At 40.3% G+C, this 22,497-nt stretch overlaps 1 protein-coding gene across 1 annotated transcript in view; it reads right to left on the bottom strand.

Moving 5' to 3' along the window:
• Nucleotides 1–22,497, bottom strand: part of LOC126199515 (furin-like protease 2) — a 713,209-nt gene that overhangs the window by 621,031 nt on the left and 69,681 nt on the right. The gene's annotated exons all lie outside the window — the stretch shown is intronic.

Genomic DNA, 22,497 nt, shown 5'->3' with positions numbered 1-22,497 from the left:
GACTAGTTGTGTGGTTTGTCAAGCCCGCAGACTAACCTCTTTTTAACCAACACACGGTCATCATTGACATCGAGAGGGACCCAGCCTTCGTAAGAAAACACGACAATTCTCGACCCTGTCCTCTAATGAGTTCTAGTTTGACACCATTAAAGCCGTTTGACATCATTAAAATCGCAAATGGTGTTGCTCTGGCGTTATGCACGCTACAGGGCGCCTGGCTCAGAGCTGAAGTAACCGTTTTGTAACAGTTCGTTGTGTCACTGTACTGCCAACAGCTGCTGAAACTGCTGCTGCAGATGCAGTACGGTGCGCCAGATTCATATTCCGAACAGGATGGACTTCCCTGTCCGTAGTGCCATGTGACCGACCGTCCGGATCCTGGGTTTCTTGCGACCGTACATTCTCGTGATCACCGCTGCCGGCAATCACGTACAGTGGCTACTTTCCTGCTGAGTGTTTCTGCAATATCGCAGAAGGAACACCCAGCTTCTCGTAGACACGATCTCGTTTAAACTCAGTAAGGTGCTGATAATGGCGTACTTGCCGCCTTATAGGTATTTTTGATTAACATCAACTCACCACGCTCAGTGTGAAAGGCGACTAACGCTTACGACCATTCCGCGCGACCGCTACGGTCGCAGATTCGAATCCTGCTTCGGGCATGGATGTGTGCGATGTCCTTAGGTTACCTATGTTTAAGTAGTTCTAAGTTCTAGGGGACTGATGACCACAGATGTTAAGTCCGATAGTGCTCAGAGCCATTTGAACCATATTGACGCTTACGATCATTACAACTTGTATTTAAGAAACCTGATTGGCATCCTCCTTAGTGGCGCTAAAAGGGCCACCATTACGCGACTGCCGTGGTATCTGAACACACATTATCTTTCAAATGTAGAAAGACGGTTACCAGCTGTCGTTTGTGTCCCGCAACCCCTTCTTGGTGTTGCGACTTTTATCCGGGGGTGTACATTAAATTAAAAGTCATCATTGAAGCATTTGAAAAGCGCATGTGCTTTGCTATTGATTTAAAACCGATGTTGTTGTTGTGGTCTTCAATCCTGAGACTGGTTTGATGCCGCTCTCCATGCTACCCTATCCTGTGCAAGCTTCTTCATCTCCCAGTACTTACTGCAACCCACATCCTTCTGAATCTGCTTAGTGTATTCATCTCTTGGTCTCCCTCTACACTTTTTACCCTCCACGCAGCCCTCCAATGTTAAATTTGTGATCCCTTGATGCCTCAGAACATGTCCTACTAACCGTCCCTTCTTCTTGTCAAGTTGTGCCACATACTCCTGTTCTCCCCATTTCTATTCTGCACTTCATCATTAGTTATGTGATCCACCCATTTGATCTTCAGCATTCTTCTGTAGCACCACATTTCGAAAGCTTCTATTCTCTTCTTGTCCAAACTATTTATCGTCCATGTTTCACCTCCATATACGGCAACACTCCGTATAAATACTTTCAAAAACGACTTCCTGACAAATTTATACTCGATGTTATCAAATTTCTCTTCTTCAGAAACGCTTTTCTTGCCATTGCCAGTCTACATTTTATATCTTCTCTACTTCGACCATTATCAGTTATTTTGCTCCCCAAATTGCAAAACTCCTTTACTACTTTAAGTGTCTCATTTCCTAATCTAATTCCCTCAGCATCACCCGATTTAATTCGACCACATTCCATTATCCTCGTTTTGCTTTTGTTGACGTTCATCTCATATCCTCCTTTCAAGACACTGTCCATTCCGCTCAACTGTTCTTCGAAGTTCTTTGCTGTGTCTGATAGAATTACAATGTCATCGGCGAACCTCAAAGCTTTTATTTCTTCTCCATGGGTTTTAATACCTACTCCGAATTTTTCTTTTGTTTCCTTTACTGCTTGCTCAATATACAGATTGAATAACATTGGGGAGAGGCTACAACCCTGTCTCACTCCCTTCCCAACCACTGCTTCCCTTTCATGTCCCTCGACTCTTATAACTGCCATCTGGTTTCTGTACAAATTGTAAATAGCCTTTCGCTCCCTGTATTTTACCCCTGCCACCTTTAGAATTTGAAAGAGACTATTCCTATCAACATTGTCAAAAGCTTTCTCTAAGTCTACAAATGCTAGAAACGTAGGTGTGCCTTTCCTTAATCTTTCTTCGAAGATAAGTCTTAAGGTCAGTATTGCCTCAAGTGTTCCAACATTTCCACGGAATCCAAACTGATCTTCCCCGAGGTCGGATTCCACCAGTTTTTCCATTCGTCTCTAAAAAATTCGCGTTAGTATTTTGCAGCTGTGATTTATTAAACTGATAGTTCGGTAATTTTCACATCTGTCAACACCTGATTTCTTTGGGATTGGAATTATTATATTCTTCTTGAAGTCTGAGGGTATTTCGCCTGTCTCATACATCTTGCTCACCAGATGGTAGAGTTTTGTCAGGACTGGCTCTCCCAAGGCCGTCAGTAGTTCTAATGGAATGTTGTCTACTCCCGGGGCCTTGTTTCGACTCAGGTCTTTCAGTGCTCTGTCAAACTCTTCACGCAGTATCGTATCTCCCGTTTCATCTTGATCTGCACCCTCTTCCATTTCCATAATATTGTCCTCAAGTACATCGCACTTGTATAGACCCTCTATATACTCCTTCCACCTTTCTGCTCTCCCTTCTTTGCTTAGAACTGGCTTTCCATCTGAGCTCTTCATATTCATACAAGTGGTTCTCTTTTCACCAAAGGTCTCTTTAATTTTCCTGTAGGCAGTATCTATCTTACCCCTAGTGAGATAAGCCTCTACATCCTTACATTTGTCCTCTAGCCATCCCTGCTTAGCCATTTTGCACTTCCTGTCTATCTCATTTTTGAGACGCCTGTATTCCTTTTTGCTTTCTTCATTTACTGCATTTTTATATTTTCTGCTTTCATCAATTAAATTCAAAATTTATTCTGTTACCCAAGGAGTTCTACTAGCCCTCGTCTTTTTACCTACTTGATCCTCTGCTGCCTTCACTACTTCATCCCTCAGAGCTACCCATTCTTCTTCTACTGTACTTCTTTCCCCCATTCCTGTCAATTGTTCCCTTATGATCGCCCTGAAACTCTGTACAACCTCTGGTTCTTTCAGTTTATCCAGGCCCCATCTCCTTAAATTCCCACCTTTTTGCAGTTTCTTCAGTTTTACTCTACAGTTCATAACCAATAGAGTGTGGTCAAAGTCAACATCTGCCCCTGGGGATGTCTTACAATTTAAAACCTGGTTCCTAAATCTCTGTCTTACCATTATATAATCTATCTGATACCTTCTAGTATCTCCAGGATTCTTCCATGTATACAACCTTTCATGATTCTTGAACCAAGGGTTAGCTATGATTAAGTTATGCTCTGTGCAAAACTCTACCAGGCGATTTCCTCTTTCATTTCTTAGCCCCAATCCATATTCACCTACTATGTTTCCTTTTCTGCCTTTTCCTACTCTCGAATTCCAGTGACCCATGACTATTAAATTTTCGTCTCCCTTCACTACCTGAATAATTTCCTTTATCTCATCATACATTTCTTCAATTTCTTCATCATGCACAGAGCTAGTTGGCATATAAACTTCTACTACTGTAGTAGGCGTGGGCTTTGTGTCTATCTTGGCCACAATAATGCGTTCACTATGCTGTTTGTAGTAGCTTACCCGCAAACCTATTTTTTATTCATTATTAATCCTACTGCTGCATTACCGCTATTTGATTTTGTATTTATAACCCTGTAACCACCTGACAAAATGTCTTATTCCTCCTGCCACCGAACTTCGCTAATTCCCACTATATCTAACTTTAACCTACCCATTTCCCTTTTTAAATTTTCTAATCTACCTGCCCGGTTAAGGGATCTGACGTTCCACGCTCCGATCTGTAGAACGGCAGTTTTCTTTTTCCTGATAACGACGTCCTCTAGAGTAGTCCCCGCCCGGAGATCCGAATGGGGGCTATTTTACCTCCGGAATATTTTACCCAAGAGGACGCCATCATCATTTATCCAAACAGTGAAGCTGCATGCCCTCGGGAAAAATTACGTAGTTTCCCATTGCTTTCAGCCGTTAGCAGTACCAGCACAGCGAGGCTGTTTTGGTTAATGTTGCAAGGCCAGGTCAGTTAATCATCCAGACTGTTGCCCCTGCAACTACTAAAAAGGCTGCTGCCCCTCTTCAGGTAGCACAAGTTTGTCTGGCCTCTCAACAGATACCCATCCGTTGTGGTTGCACCTACGGTATGGCCATCTGTATCGCTGAGGCAGGCAAGCCTCCCCACCAACGGCAAGGTCCATGGTTCATGGTGTGAAGTTAAAACCGATAATGACGACATATTTTACAAATTTTTGATGACAACATACTTTTCGCGAGGTAAAATCGAAATGAGGGCTCACCATTACCATTATTTCAGTTGGGTTTGTGGCGATTATTCTGTGGACTGTGGCTTTGAAAATGCGTAAAATGTCACCTGCTTTCTCATTCAGTCATTTCCATCCACATCAGGGAAAGACCAGCACTTGAGTTATGTGGTTTCCAGTAGTGAACCATTCTGCCTGTAGCTTAATCAACTTACTGTAGCACGCCAGTGAACTAACTTCGTCATTATTTCACTTCGCCCTACGATTGTCAAGACAGTTCTGTACACAATGGGTATGTGAGACTGTGAATTCTATGCATTTATTTGCCCCTGTCGTTTCATTCCATTTTATGGAAAATTTTGTCTTTTTAGTTTCGGTGGTGGTCTTTCTCTCTCTCTACCTCATCCACTTCTTGAAACTCCTTGTAGAATACCAGCTCTAATTATGGGAAAAAAGCGTGTAATATTTTTGTTAACAGTAATTACCATCTAACTGTAAGAGGGTACCTTTGGATAACTGGCATGTTTCTAACCGGGGTCAGGAATTGTAACTTGCATTAAAGGTAGACGATAATTTCTAGAACTACGATTCACTCAGTTCTCCGAATGTTACCAGAAAATTTTGGAAATTGATATGCGTATAGATCTAAATGTCTTTAATTATCTTCTTTGTGTATGAGTCGAAAACCATTGTAAATTTCTTAAAGGAAGACATAGAAAATCCACACGAGTATTGCGCTTCACACATGGACTTTAGTTCTGTAATATGTTCGAAACTACTACTATTGTGACAGTACAGGTGTCACGTGTACTATTCGTACAGCAGGGGTGCTAAATGTGATCCCCTCATTATACATGATGGGTTTCTGAATGTAGTATTTCGCACCAAAATAATAATGCCACGTAAAAGGTACATAGTGAATTCTTAAAGCAACGATCCTGCCGAATTCTTTTTGTACTCTTCGAGGCAATCTGCTTCCTCTCAAATTGTAAAGATGACTCGTTGTGTATGTCCCGATTGGTTTCTTCGAGGCTGACCGCAAACTCTAACGGCGTGCAATAAACAATGTACAATCGAGTGGCAAATAGATAAGTCTCAGTGTTTCTAGAATGAGAATTCCGAACTAACAGGATTCCACCTGAATTTCTTTTATTCATAAAATAACAAAATAAAAATTTCTTGAGCCAGTCAGACGTTAATTTTCATGTCAGACTTAATGGATACTAATCATTATTTCTTCTGTACTGTAAAAATAAATTGAATATACTTCGCACGAGATCGCATCTTTACGTTTTCCGATGTAATTTTTAACAAATTGTTTCCTTTTCACGTGAAATAGCATTTTACACGCGAACTCATGTACTGCCTCTTCAGAATCCGAACATAGACTCCCCTTTTGAGCTAGCTTAACCGTTTGGCGCCTTTCCGCTCAGTAAATCTTGTGTTTTGTTTATTTTGTCCATCAGTGATGTAAGCATTAACTCAAATCTGCAGTTATTTTCTGAGAATGAATTTCGCATTGTTGAAATTGTTGTTGGAAAGTTGTCAGTACAGATAACATCAGCGCCACAGTTGTAGAAGTGTATCAGTGTTTAAGCAGTAAATATAAGTAATGAGAGATAGACTTTTCGGCGCCAAGCCTTGTACATAAATCATCACTATCTCAATAGTTTCCAGCACGATATAGCTTCTATTCGTCCAATCGTTGTCAAGCTCGGAGACCACCTCTTGCGTATTGGGATGAGTAGGTCTAATGATCCTAACTTCTTGTCAGGACAGCGATAAGAATCGTGCTATTCAATGTTATATAACACTGCACGTCCAACACCTGAAAATGGGCGGAAGCCCGAAACCGGTCGTGTGACAAATAAATAACCTTTTATTGTGACTGGTAGCGGATATTTTTCTACACCCCATAAAGGAACAGTCACGGAGTTCAGCAGCATCTACAATGGATAAAATTCATTTAATGTTACCTAGCCAGGTATTACGAACTGTCACTGCATTCAAAACATGTAAAATTAAGATGACGTAGACCACTGAAGCAGTAAAATTCAACAAAAAGTGCCTTTTGTGTACAGTAATACCGAACTAAATTAAAATTAATTATGGGATCCACACTAAGTCAGCCAAAATAGCTAAGAAAAATGCGAAACTGTTTGGTTAAAAACTGAAATCTAATCATTATACAAGCGTAAAGATGTCCTTAAGAAGCAAATGCTCTAACTCCACTTGGCAGTAAGCAACTCCTTACCTCAAATGCAATTTATGTGTATTTTAGATATAATTAATGACCATGTGTGCAAAGAACAACTAGCAGTGTCAACTTGACATATCAGAAATTACTTGCTCTTAACCCTAACAAACTGCAACAACTACAATCTCCTTCCACAACAGAAAAAAGGTTTTACGATAGGATGATTAATTCAACCAACATCTCATTTGACAAAATAGAAGCTGAATTACTTGAGAAGGGTCTCAAATATAATATGCACCCTTTACTCACTGATAACACTATCAAAGAACTAATTGTCTGCTCTAAAATGGCATATGAGTCAGCTAAAATAAATAATAATGAAAAGATTAGTATCGGGTTGCAAGTTAACAATATCATACATAAAAACTTACAAAATCAAAAATCAAATAACTGTGACTCCAAACTGCTCAGAAGTATTAATAGAAAACTATCAGAAAACAAAGCTCTGGTAGTCAAATCTGATAAAGGGAACTCGGATGTTATTATTTATTAATCTGATTATATCAACAAATCTCTATAATTTTTACAGAATAATAACATACATGAAATACACAATGACCCCACACCAAAATTTTAGGCCCACCCTAAGAAACTACTGCAATCTTCTGACTTCCATTTATCTGACTCTGATGTTCTAAAATGCCTTGTCATGAACCCATGTGCACCAAAACTACATTCACAACCAAAGATTCAAATGTAAGTTGCCCTATATGCCCCATAGTCAACCCAAGAAACAGTCCAGCATGTTTTATCAGCAAGAAACTTAAAGACATTCTTAGTAACTTTTATTCCTATGAAAACATTTTTTCAGTTAAGAATACCTATGAACTTATTGAGCACATCAAAGACTTACCAATACCAGAGGGTGCCAAATTTGCTTCAATGTACATAGTAAACCTTTACACCAACATTCCTGTACATTACACTATTCAGATAATTAGAAACAACCCATTAAAACACAAAAAGCTATCCCAGGCTGAGATATGTGAAGTCATTGACCTGCTAGAACTGGTCATATCACACAATTATTTTACTTTTAATAACAAAATTTATAAACAGGAAGATGGTCTTTCAATGGGCAGTAGTTTGGCAGGAATACTTGCAGGTATTTACATTAACCACATAGAAAATTATTTTTTCATATCAGATAGTTGACTTGAAAATAAAGTAATATACTGCAAAAGGTATGTGGATGATATTATCATCTTGTACAGTGGTACAACTGAGGAGATTGAGAAACTTCCTAAAGGCCTCAGCAGCATGCACAGCAACATCAAATTCACGGTAGAACATCAAGTAGATAAAGGCATCAATTTTCTTGACTTTACAATATCTCATGTAAACAACAAACGTGCCTTCCAGATTGACAGAAAACCTATCACTAGTGACGTTGTCATTAACAACTCCCCATGTCATCCAGCTCAACACAAAATGGCATTCTTCAGATTTACACTTAACTGTATACATAAAATCCCACTCAGCACCCATGATGAACACAAAGAAATTAACATTATAAAAGAAATTGCACCGAGAAATGGATACAACCCAGATGTAATTGATAAATTTAAAGATCAAAAAGAAACAATGCACAACTACTAAATCAGATTCACAAGAAAGAGAAACACATTCGCCTGCATACCATTTATAGGTAAAATTTCATATCATATTGCTAACCTCTCTCGGAAAACTGGTATTCAAATTTCTTTCAGCACTAACAACAAGCTACAACAGCACATCATCCACAACAGTAAGACAAACAACCAATGCCACCAAAAATCAGGTATTTACAAACTTTTATGTAACTATTCCCCACAGTTCTACATAGGCCAAACTGGAAGGAGTTTCACTATAAGATACTGTGAGCATATGGATGCCCTCCAGCTAAATAATTTTGATAAATCCACCTTTGCAATGCACCTAAAAGACCATGGTCACTCAGCCACAGCCATTGCAGAAAACCTACAAATACTACACACTATGAACAGAGGAAAGAAAATGAATCTGCTTGAAGAGCTAGAAAGTTATATCCACAGCTCTCACTCACCAGACCTTGTTCCCAACGAAGAAGTGGAACTTGCAAACGAATCCTATCTTCACATATTTCATAAAATATTCAAAAACCAAAAATAATTATCCTCTGATATAATAACAAAGTGATATTCTATGGAAATTCGATGTAGCAGTCATACAACAGTCCAAGTGTCATTACCATAATTTGTAATAGTCATATTGTAAACACAAGCTGTAACTGGCATTGTATAATGTGTAATAGCTTTCAAAATGTCATGTGTGTAACATTATTGTACCTCCTAGATCGAAGTTCTCTGATAATCAGTTATAGCAGTCATTCTTTAATTTGTAATAGCTTTGAGTAACAACACTGTACTTCCTAGATCTAAGTTCTCTGACAAAAATGTGAATCAAAAAAATTTCATAATGTGTAACAAGAAACGTCGCAGTCTATAATAGCTTTTTAAATTTCTATATATGCAACAACCTTGCACTTCTTATGGCTAAGTTCTTTGACCATAACCTATAAGTTTCTGTATGAGCAACATCTTTACATCTGCTACATCTAAGTTCTTTGACCACAGCCCACATGTTTGTATGTAAACATAGCGTATTTCACGAGTGCACTTCATAATAGTGTAATATGAAGCTATACTTGGTAAAACTGAAATATGGACGAGAAAATGACAATAAGTGTGTAACTAAGTGGCAAAACTGGCACCACAGCATAACTGTAATAATGGTGCTTCATCTTTATGTAAGTACAGATATAGTTTCGTCAAATGCTGCCTTACCACTTACAATTGTCCCACTAGTATCCGTGTAGTAACCGGCAAATAATTTTTTTGTATTTATACAGTGGTATCCAATAGTATAAACATGTTCATGAATGTATAAAACACCTGAAGGTGGTCGGAAACCCGAAACCGGTCGTGTGACAAATAAATAACCTTTTATTGTGACTGGTAGCGGATATTTTTTTACGCATCAGGAAGGAACAGTCAGGGAGTTCGACAGCATCCCCTATGGATAAAATTCATCTTTATTAGTGTTTTTATGTCAGTCAAGATAGAAGGCCCTCATGTCCTTAATTATTTCTGCACTTCATGCAGTAATGTTTCAGTATTTGATTTAGTAATGCTCTTGTCTGCTACACACAGCACAGTTTGTATCCAGTTTGCTATTCAAAGGATATCTCAAAAAAATAGCTTCAATAACTAATATCCGTTCCACTCAAATCCATATTTCCAAATTAATGTGCCTAATTAGGCTGGCGACGGTTTATTTTTTTCATTCATTTAAGATTTTAGCTTTTATGTTAACCCCTAAGGTTAAAGCCTGTTTGATCTTTCTGTTAATTTCACAAAAATAAAAATTATAGTCTGATACCCTTTTCCTTTACACTCACGCATGGTCGAACTTTGAAATCCTCTCAGAGAGTGTTTCACGGCACGTCAGTTTTATAACTCTAGCTACTATCAGGATGGCTTCGCCATCTTTTCCCTAAGGAAATACTGATGGCGTATAGGCCGCCACTCGCCGAAGTGGACGCAACTAGACATGTACCCGTGCCCAGCGGGAGGCCATTCTTCAGATGTCGTTTGCCCCAACTAAGACAGGCGAACGAAACCCAACTTTCACCGGCACTCGCCTCGCTGTTAGCGAAACTTTCCAGAGGGTAGCCTCAGAGGCCGATTGGTTGTCTACCTAATCTCTCCTAGGCCGAGGCCCACGAGAAGACAGACGGTAGCGCGTACGTCACAGCACGTGTCACTGCAGGTTTTACGAGTGCCAGCAGCCGTCTCCGGTGGGGAGCGAGTAACTAATTTCAGACGAGTTTAATAATTCTTGACTGCGCTTTAAAATGCATGCAAGTCCTCGATAGTGCACGACAAAGTTAAGACCTTTAATGCGTATCTTTTCAGTCACTTATTGATTCCCGTGGGCTGCGCACGGAGCCGAGCGTTTGCGAACTGCTGCGGACAAGCCGACTAGAGTGATGTCATAAGCTCGTTGCAGGACCTGTATATCTCGTGGGATTGGTGGTTGCCTCAGCTAGATGCTGCCGGTGGGTTGCCAGCCGAGCGCAGTCCACGAGAGTAGCGCTTCAGTCGTGGTCACAGTTACACGTACGCCATGTCAGGTGTCCGTAAGCACGTCCCTCCGTATCGTTTCGCCGCGACGGTATTACCGTCGGTATACAAGCCCGAAGTGGCTGTGCGGCCTCAATGGCTACACAAGTCCACATCGGGAGTGGACTCTGGGCTTATGCTGACTGCACCTGCGATTTCTCAGTGACAATACAGGAAGCGTCCATCCTGGAAGTTACTCTCACACTCCGGGCCGTTGCGACTGCTGTATCCTGCGGCTCATTAGTCTGAAGATGAGTACAGCTCACCGTACTGGACGTCCGGCAGCACTCCTAGGCCAACCTGCACACCGATCAAGACTCTGTACATTCACTGGACATTTAGTGCGAAGTACAAGCACGTTGTATTACTCATAACAGGACTGTGAAATGTACATCATATTATTTTCACTAAACCGTGGTTCTGTGTCTACCTGGGATCCTGTTAATTCCACGTGCACCATACCACCGTTCATTGAAAATGCCATCACATATTGCTTTAGCCCTACAATCACCTCTTAACTCTCATACATCTCTTAATGTGATGGAAGAATCATAATTTTATTTTCAAATATCTTGATAATCCACTACAATGCGAAGTTAGTCTCACTTTCCTTCATTATTTCTCAAGTGTTTCAAAATTAAATAAAAGCCAGTAGAGGAATGTTTTCCTTTAAGAAGTGCTTTTAGTAAAATGACATCTGATTTGGAATGTGAACCATAACAGCCCATTTTTCATACGATTTCTAAACTAACTTGGTTCGCTTGATTAGTGTCATGTCATTACCTAGGACCCTCGTCTTCTGAGCTCTGCACTGTGATTTTTTAACAACTTCATGTCAAAGTATTCCCTAATAGTATGTGCATCGATTGGTAGGAACATACATCGTCAATTCGCTTATATGCAAAAACCATTACTTGTTTATAAACAACTAGATAAAAAAAAGTTGCGTGGCGTGGCCGCGCGGTTTAAGGCGCCATGTCGTGGATTGCGGAGGTTCGAGTCCCCTTTCGGCACCAGTGCGTGTATTGTTCATAGCATAAGTTAGTTTAATTAGTGTGTAAGTCTAGGGACCGACGACCTCAGCAGTTTGGCCTCTTAGGAATTCACACATATTTGAACATTTTTTTATAACAAAAAATGTACCAAAAATAATCTATTTGATAATGTTAGAAACCTGTCACAACTCTATTTGTCATACAGGTCAACTTGATACACTATTGTTTTCCATTACGACATATAGTTATTTGGTAATTAGTGTAATTCACATTACGAAACTTAACTGAGGAGGCAAAAAAAGTGTTTCTCACTCAGGCTATTGGATTATATATTGGAATTTCGTCTGTATTCAAAAATTATGTACCAATATTTAATGCAGGAAAAATGGTAACGATGCTTGGCATAGTGAATTTCACAGAGTTAACAGAATTTTAATCAGTGTTAGTTATTTGAATCACTTCACTTATTTTTCCATAAAAACGACAGATATGTATTTCAAGTATTCCAATTGTAGATATAGAGTGATAAAATTTTATTTGACTCTGACAAGGTCTGTGATAGTAACTAACGAAATTATTATATGTAACAATGTTCTGATTGTCAGCGAATGTGCAACACGAAAGAAATCGCGCAAAGTGGCCAGTACAGTGCAAGGTTTTGAGATGCACTGTCTGACTGAACGTCAATTCAATAAATAAACAACATTCATAATTTTAAATCTGAGTACACCTGAATCAAATTTTGACTTATCACGTTACTGGAGAACCATGGTGTTCTCTACCATGTCATCACTTAAGAAATGTACAGGCAGAATCAACTGCGTCGGAGCTACAACTGTAACATGAGCTTAACCTGTCGGGCTTCAAGAACTTATATTTCAGCAATCCTTTTCAAGACTAATATTCGTAAAGCCATCTACTTTGATCTATATTTTTTAATTTATTATCCCCAACAAGGCGGTTATGACGTAAGGAACGTAGCCCCCACGACCCATCTTGGATTACGCCAGCCACAACATTTGTCGCTTTTCCAATCGACCATACTAGCAGCTCATTCGATTGTAGCTAATCTTTCTTGTAAGTTTTGTGATTCGCAGCGAGAACTTCATTCTGAAAATTAGACTCTTTAAAGTTATTTTACAATATGTCTGTAGAAGATCCATACAAGTCTATCGTATGTGGCGAACTTTGAAGCTTTTCTTTTTTCGCATGTGCTCAAATCATGAGTGACACTAGGAGGTTTAATCTGCAACGACATTACCATATCTTACCATCATGCGCTCACAGAATGGGAGGATCGGAAAGACAGGTACAAGGGTTAAAGTACAGTTTGTTGAGCAGTGTAGCTGCATTAATTAGTGCTCAGCAGGGAAATAAATAATTATTTAAATTTGCTCTGGCTAATATTTCTACTGTGAAAATCTGTTTATTTCTGGATATGTGTGTAGGCCCCACCCCCATGAGCCATGAACTTCGCCGTCGGTGGGATGGCTCGCATGCCTCAGCAGTACAGATAGCCGTGCCGTAGCTACAGCCACAACGGTGGGGTACCTGTTGAGAGGTCAGACAAACATGTGGTTCCTAAAAAGGGGCAGCAACCTTTTCAGTAGTTGCAGGGGCAACAGTCTGGATGATTGGCTGATCTGGCCTTATAACATCAACCAAAACGGGCTTGCTGTGCTGGTACTGGAAAAGGCTGAAAGAAAGCTACAGCCGTAATTTTCCCCGACGGCATACAGCTCTGTTGTGAGGTTTAATGATGATGACATCCTCTTGGGTAAGATATTCCGGAAGTAAAATAGTACTCCATTCGGATATTGGCGCGGGAGTATTCAGAAGGATTTCGTTATGAGGAAAAACGAAACTAGCGTTCAACAGATTAGAGAGTAGAATGTAGGCCCACTTAATCGGGCAGGTAGATTAGAAAGTTTAAAAAGGGCAATGGATAATTTGAAATTAGATATAGTTAGAATTAGTTAAATTCGGTGGCCGGATGAGCAGGACCTTTGGTGAGGTGAGTACAGGGTTATAAGTACAATGTCAAAAATGGGTAATGTAGAACTGAGTTTAATAATCAACAAGAAAAACTATGAATATTATAGTGAACGCATTAATGTAGCCAAGATGGACACAAACCTACGCCTAACACAATAGTACAAGTTGATATGGCAACTGTCTGTGCAGATGATGAAGAGATTGAAGAAATGAACGAAGAAATAAAAGAAATTACACAGTTAAAGGCGACGAAAATTTAATTGTGATGGGTTCTAGAATTTGACAGCAGGGAAATGTAGAGAAGAAAAAATACTAACTGAATATGGGCTGAGGGAATAAATGAAATAAGAGGCCACCTGGTAGAATTTTGCACAGAGCATAATTTAATTATCTCTCACACTAGGTTTAATAATCACAAAAGAAGTTTGTATAAGTGGAAGAGACCTGAGGACACCGGAGGATTTCATATCGATTATACAACGGTTAGACAGAGATGTAGGAATCATATATCTAATCATATGACATTATCCAGGGGAAGTTCTGCACTCTCACCAGACTATATTGGTTGTGAACTGTACATTAAAACTGTAGAAACTGCAAAAAGGTAGGAAAATAAGGAGATGAGATGTGGATAACTTGAACTAGAGGTCGTTGAGAGTTTCAGTGTAAGCATTATAAAGTGGCTGACTACAATTGGGGAAAGGAAAACAGTAGAAGAGAAATGGGCAGTTTTAAGGGATGAAATAGTGATGTAGCAGAGTATGAAATAGGGAGAAAAACAAGGCCTAGCAGAAGTTCTTGTTTAACGCATGAGAAATTGAATTTCATTGAGGAAAACGAGTAAATTTAAAAACGTAGCAAATGAAACAAGCGAGACGGAAGAAAAATGTTTAAAAAGTTAGACTGATGGGAACTGCAAAATGGCTAAGCAGGAATGGCCAGAGGTCAAATATAATGATTTAGAAGCATATTTCACTAGGGGGAAAATGTATACCACCTACAGGAAAAATTAGACTTTCGGAGAAAAGAGAAGTCGCTCTATGGATACCAAGATCTCACATGGAAAACCAGTCCTAACCAAAGAAGAGAAAGCTGAAAGGTTGAAGGAGTATATAGAGGGTCCTATAAAAGGAAGATGGATTTAAATGCAACAGTATAGGATGGGAAGTCGACATAGATTGGGATGAGATGGGAGATACGATACCACCAGAAGAAATTGACAGAACTCTGAAAGATCTAAGTCGAAACAAGGCCCTTGAAGTTGACGATATTCCGTCAGCACTACTGATATAGCCTAGGGAGAGCCAGCCAAGACAAAACGATTCCATCTGATGGGCAAGACGTTTGAGATTGGCGAAATACCCTCAAACTTCAAGAAGAATGTTATAATTCCAATTCCAGAGAAAACAGTTGCTGGCAGCGGTGAAAATTATCGAACTATCGGTTTAATAAGTCATGGTTGCAAAATACTAATCAGAATGCTTTATAGAAGAATGGAAAAACTAGTGGTAGCCGACCTCGTACAAGATCAGTTTGGATTCCGGAGAAATGTAGCAACACGCTAGGTAATACTGACCTTACGACTCATCTTAGATGATAGGTTAAGGAAAGGCACACCTACGTTCACAAAACTTGTAGACTTAGAGAAAGCTTTAGACAACGCTGACTGGAATGGTATCTTTGAATTTCTGAATGTAGCAGGGGTAAAATACAGTGAGAGAAAGGCGATTTACATCTTGTACAGAAACGAGACGGCAGTAAAAAAGAGTCGATAGGCATGAAAAGGAAGCAGGGGTTAAGAAGGTAGTGGGACATGGTTCTTGCCTGTCCTCGATGTTATTCAATCTGTATATCAAAGAAACAGTAAAGGAAAGCAAAGAAAAATTTCGAAAGGAATAAAATGACACTGTAGTTCTGTCAGAAACAGCATAGTACTGGTAAGTGCAGTTGGAAGGAATGGATAGGGTCTCCAAAGGAGGATATAAAATGAACATGAATGAAACTAAAACAACAGTAATGGAATGTAGTATAATTACATCAGGTAATGTTTAGCAAATTAGTTTAGGAAACTAGACGCTTAAAATAGTACATGAGCTTTGCTATTTGGACAGGAAAATAATGATGATTGCCGAATTAGAGAGGATGTGATATGTAGATTGGCAATGACAAGAAAAGCATTTCCGAAAAAGAAATTGTTAATATCGACTATACACTTTGTGATCAAAAGTATCCGAACACCTGCAAAAACATACGTTTTTCATATTAAGTGCATTGCTAGGTACTCCATACCAGCGACATCAGTAGCCATTAGATATCGCGAGAGAGCAGAATGGAGCACTCCGCGGAACTCAAGGACTTCGAAAGTGGTAAGGTCATTGGGTGTCACTTGTGTCATACGTGTGTAGGCGAGATTTCCACACTCCCAAACATCCCTAGGTCCACTGTTTCCGATGCGATACTGAAGTGGAAAGACACGTACAGCACAAAGGCGTACAGGCCGACCTTGTCTCTTGACTGACAGATATCGCTGACAGTTGAAGAGGATCGTAGTGTGTAATAGGCAGATATCTATCCAGACCATGACACAGGAATTCCAAACTGCATCAGGATCCACTGCAAGTACAATGACAGTTAGGCAGAAGATGAGAATACTTGGATTTTATGGTCGAGTGGCTGCTCATAAACCACACACCACGCCGGTAAATGCCAAACGACGTCTCGCTTGGTGTAAGGGGCGTAAACATTGGACGATGGAACAGTGGAAAAACGTTGTGTGGAGTGATGAATCACGCCACACAATGTGGCGATCCGATGACAGGGTTTGGGTATGGCGAATGCGTGGTAAACTTCATCTGTCAGCGTGTGTAGTACCAACAGTAAAATTCGGAGGCGGTATTACAGTGTGGTTGTATTTTTCATGGAGGGGGTTTGCACCCCTTGTTGTTTTGCGTGGCATTATCAGAGCACAGGCCTATATTGATGTTTTAAGCACCTTCTTGCTTACTACTGTTGAAGAGCAATTCGGGGATGACGATTGCATCTTTCAACACGATCGAGCACCTGTTCATAATGCACGGCCTGTGGCGGAGTGGTTCGACGACAATAACATCCCTGTAATGGACTGGCCTGCACGGAGTCCTGACCTGAATCATATAGCTGGGATGTTTTGGTGCGCCAACTTCGTGCCACGCCTCACCGACCGACATCGATATCTCTCCTCAGTGCAGCGCTTGGTGAAAATGGTCTGCCATTTCCCAAGAAACCTTCCAGCACCTGTTCGAACATATGCCTGCGAGAGTGGAAGCTGTCATGAAGACAAAGGGTGGGCCAACACCATATTGAATTCCAGCATTATCGATTGAGTATGCCACGAACTTGTAAGTCATTTTCGGCCAGATGCCCGGATACTTTTGATCACATAGTGTAGATTTAAGAGTAAGGAAGTCTTTCCTGAAAGTATGTTTGGTATGTAGCCGTTTATGGTGCTGAAACAAGGCGATAAACAGTTTAGACAAAAAGAGAATAGAAGCTTTCGAAATGTGGGGCTACAGAAGAATGTTGAAGATTAGATGGGTTGATCACATAACTAGTGAGGAGGTACTCAACAGAACTGGGAAGAGAAGAAATTCGTAGCATAACGTGATCATCAGAAGGGATCGGTTGATAAGACTCATTCTGAGACATCAAGTCATCATCAACTTCGTACTGGAAGGAAGTGTGAAGAGAGAAAAATCGTATAGTGAGACCAAGAGATGAGTAACGTAAGGAGATTCAGAAGGATGTAGGTTGTAATAGCTGTTCAGATATGAAGAGGCTCGTATAGGATAGAGTTTCGTAGAGAGCCGCTGCAAACCAATCTTTGAACTCAAGACTCGAACAAAACAATATATGTAACACGCTTTCTACAGAGGGATACACAGCTTTCCTCACTGCCGAAACGTTATGTAACGGCGTGCAGAGAGAATTTCAAGAAGGGTATCAAGTATAAGAGGCTGAATCATTTGAAGAATGTAGGAGTGAGTCAGTTCATTTTATAAGTTTACACTTCATTGTGAGTCAGGCCTGTTAGCCTTTGACTCATAATCGTTTTTTTTTAATATTTGTAACTGCACTGATAACTCCGCAGATAAGCGCCCGTAATCTCCAAACACAAACGCAAGCACACACTATAAAAGTACATTAATACTTCAATCACGCCACTTCTTATACAAAAATCTCAGAAGCTACAGGAAACACTTAATGTGATCTGGACAACAGGCTCACTGCGAGATAAAAATTACTCTTAAAGAGTTTCATAGCCTGCATTTCATTGACTTCAGAACCCAGCAACATGTTTACGCTTACCTTCGTATTCATACAGATTTTTGAGAAATGTTACCTAGCCGTTGAAGAAGTAAATCGCCCCACATGAGTATAGTTATAGCACTTTCTGGAAACCGTTTTCTGCCTTGTCTGGTAACCCGAGTCAGGTTACACAGTTAGTACGGTTCATGTGATCTAGAATAACAATCTGACCTTGTCCACTCACAGTGTTAGGCTCTACATGGTTTCTGTAAGCCACACAAGAAAGCCATTGATGAGCACTTTGGAAGCAGACACGTTGTTTTCCTACTAAACCTACACCCACTTCGAGCTAGCACACCATGTCAGACAGCACTTCATGTACGTGGTGCATCCTGACTCTCGGCTCTCGTGCCGATAGTAGCTGTCAACAGCGATCAAAGCTAACGAAGACCGATGGAAGCTGCTGAATACGTGGGAGATAAAGAGGAGGTCACCCAGTTGGACCTTTGATATCCTGGCCAATATGCGTTACTTTTAAATCGCATTGAACCTGTAGCTTCAATTAAATGTTAAGAATGTATTTTGCGATGTTGAACATGTTGGAAGGACTTAGCAGTGTTCGGAAATACTCTGTAAATTACAGGAAAGATTTAGAATGTTTTTGAATGTCTTGGAAATTTCAAGAAGTTTCCAGAATGCTATTGAACCATAAATTTGATATTTTAGAATGATCCACAATGTTCTAGAACCACCCCTAAAGATACTGAATGTTCTAAAAATTTCTACCTCTGCAAGTACATTAACCTTGTGTCGAAATGTCAGACTCATGTGAAAGCACCAGGCAGGATTAAGGAACGAAAATGAAGAACTAAATCAGTCTCTGAAACTATTACGAAGTTACGTAGGATTAGGGTAAAATAACTGAGAACACAAGATATGGCTGGTTCAAATGTCTCTGAGCACTATGGGACTCAACATCTTAGGTCATAAGTCCCCTAGAACTTAGAACTACTTAAACCTAACTAACCTAAGGACATCACACACACCCATGCCCGAGGCAGGATTCGAACCTGCGACCGTAGCAGTCCCGCGATTCCGGACTGCAGCGCCAGAACCGCACGGCCACCGCGGCCGGCAACACAAGATATATATAACGCTAATTACAAGGGTGATCTTTACGGAGTTAAATCTGTTTTCGGTCTGCACAAAGAAACATGGAGAAAACCTCTCGTTGCCCGCTTCTCATTCGATATTTAAACTTGAAAAGTGTTAAAAAGATGACGAATGAAGCGGATTAACTAGAAGTACACGAATCGGATGCGCATGTCTTAGAATTAAGGGTACTTTTCCGGTGGTTGGAGCGAGGTTTAAATGTCGGTTGGATGGAATACTGTTTCCTATAGCGTATAACGGCAAAATATCTGTAATTGGTGAACAATGTAGCCCTTCGCCGTCCCCGGAAGAAACTTCTGGACTGTAAACCTGATGTTATCTGGGTTTATACACTCTAACCTTGAATTTACCGACGTGCCACCAATGTCCCTCCATCACTAGCTATTCCTATTGTAAAAAACACGTCGACATCAAGGGAACAAATTGTACGTCCCAAATCTCTTCTCAGTGGCTCCGCACCGCGTGGCACCATGGTCGCAAACTGGCAGTTCCATGAAATACACATGAGATACTCCTACGCGTCGTAGGTTCTTCTATGCGGGAATTCTAAGGTGGAAACTCAATCTTATTCGATTTTCTTAGTATTTTTTCAGATATTGCTGGTCTTGCGCTTGTACCGTTGTTGTGAAATCAACGTGCGTCGAACGACGTCGCAGGAGATAAAACTTCATAACGCCTATAAAATTTACTGAACTGTAGGAATGCCTGTACTGCAACGATAATTTGTACAGCCATTGGCACTGACTTGCAATTGATCAAAATGTTTTACGAACACGTAAATGTGTTAACTATTTGACGCTAAGAATTTAGGAGAGGATGTTTTTGATATTATGCTTAAATTTCGTTGGAATCTAATAAAGTGTTCTTCTTATGGATGAGTGCACTCTGGGTAATTCGGACTCCTTTTGAAGCAAAAGCTAGTTCTTCATACTTATGTTTATAACGTCGTGTCTCCTTCATCAAATATTTTGAACTATGTATCGTACGATGATATATTTTTCCAGATGTATTCCGTATGCATGTGGATACTGTGTCCAAAATATGTTGAAAATAGATTTAATAGGGAAGAAGTGATAGACTAAAACGTCGTGCTTGCTCATAAAGTTTCACTGCATGAACAGCGAAAATATAGTAAGCGATAAACATTTCTCCTTTAATTATTTTTGGGGGAGTGTCAACAATAGAAAGTTATGTAAATGTTTCATATTATGTGTGAGTTGTTTGAAGTAGCTCAATACTCCCAGTCTCAAATAGTGGATGAATATAATCTGGATAATACCAGTTACACTGTTGAGAGGTATGTATATACAGCTCCTATCAGCAATACTTTACTATAGTGTTAAATCTGTAACATAATGTTACAAAAAAAATTGGTTCAAATGGCTCTGAGCACTATGGGACTTAACATCTGTGGTCATTAGTCCAATAGAACTTAGAGCTATTTAAACCTAACTAACCTAAGGACATCACACACATCCATGCCCGAGGCAGGATTCGAACCTGCGACCGTAGCGGTCATGCGGTTCCAGACTGTAGCGCCTTTAACCGCTCGGCCACTCCGGCCGGCCCGTAATATTACAGATCGTTATGAGATTATTACAGCATTTTTGCCCTTGGAAGTCGTTAAGTAGGTAACTCACTTTAGGAAGTGTGCCCTGGGTCAGCCGTTTAGTAACGTAGACGTTTAGTAACATACATTGTTGGGAGACCCTTTTTTATTAGAGTGCTTTATTGGCGATGAGTCACTGGAAAGAGAAACAGCCTGAAAATATTGACACGTATGCGTCCGGAGCGACCTGAAGTGAAATGACCTCCTGCAATTTGTCATAGTAAAAGCACATTCCAGACATGATCGTACGGAACTGTAACTCACAATCTCCCGTTCACGCGAATACTGGGCACTGTTCGAAGTATGACACTTTTACTACATAGCTTTAGTCGACGACATATAAAGAACAGCCGTGCGTTGCGTCGCAGGTTAGATCAGTAGCAAATGTAGTTGCGGACTTGTTCGTTAAACTACAGTCCCACACGATAAAAGACATGCGTTGTTAGTCACGGGGAGATGATATTCAAGTTTCAATAGTAAATGTTCAGAACAGGGATTCACTCACAACTGTACTGAAGAATGACCATTATGGAAAAAAATCTCAGTAATATCATCACTTACGGATGTTTACCAACAGTAATACCTATCGCCGGTCCACTCGTGAAGGCCAAAGGAAGTGGCATCCGAAGTACCCTCCGCCAACCACCGTTACCTAGTATGCGGAATATGCTTGTAGATTACGATGTGTACAGAATCACTTTTCAGTATCAGTACTGCATCTAAAGACCAAGCGCATTCACATTCATGGCCTACATTGACAAAGAAGATGCATGAAACGGGTATTACGATACGCCACGTCCGTACTAATAAATATATTGCTCTTTAATGTCCTGGTCATATTGAAATCACAACAGTTACTTAGGATGAATGCTGTTCTCGTTTAGTCGAAGTCATGTAAATAATAATAAGTACAAGCGGCGAGTACTGCTACAACCCAAGTAAAAACAAGAGCAGTGTCTAAATAACTTGGATCGCTCTGAATGTAAAATGCAGAGATCTGAGGGAAATAACGATACGCCATTCTACCGTTGAGAACATTATACATTTACGAGCCCGTGTTTCACTCACGCAACGGAACGGAAAACGAACTTTCCGTGCGGAACTGTCCGTTCTGCAGGTCGAATATTGGATTTTTGAGGTCACGTTCTGTGGAAAAAGTATCACACTGCGAAGAATGCGGGAAGGTTCTTAGGGCTTGTTCTCACATTTACAGCCTAATCTATGTAAACACAAAACTGTTGTTGTTGTGACATAACTTTATTGGCTCTGGCTCTGAGCACTATGGGACTCAACTGCTGAGGTCATTAGTCCCCTAGAACTTAGAACTAGTTAAACCTAACTAACCTAAGGACATCACAAACAGCCATGCCCGAGGCAGGATTCGAACCTGCGACCGTAGCGGTCTTGCGGTTCCAGACTGCAGCGCCTTTAACCGCACGGCCACTTCGGCCGGCTCATAACTTTATTTCTTTGGCTAGTCGAGAGGTACTCATTCCCAGACTAAAAATTACCTACAGATTTAAATGTGAATTATTAGTGCAATAAAATGTCGGAAAGGAATCAGAGAAGTTATACTAAACATTATAGGTCTCGATACCGTTCTGTGAAGACAAGCGCCCTTTTTCCTCATCAACCCTCCGACATTCACTTTAGAATAAAGGGCTACTTTTAACTTCAA

Source organism: Schistocerca nitens, chromosome 8, assembly GCF_023898315.1.
Source record: "Schistocerca nitens isolate TAMUIC-IGC-003100 chromosome 8, iqSchNite1.1, whole genome shotgun sequence".
In the NCBI taxonomy this organism is placed as follows: Eukaryota; Metazoa; Arthropoda; class Insecta; order Orthoptera; family Acrididae; genus Schistocerca; species Schistocerca nitens.
The sequence above is the reverse complement of the archived record's forward strand: the minus strand, read 5'-3'. Positions and strand labels throughout refer to the sequence as shown.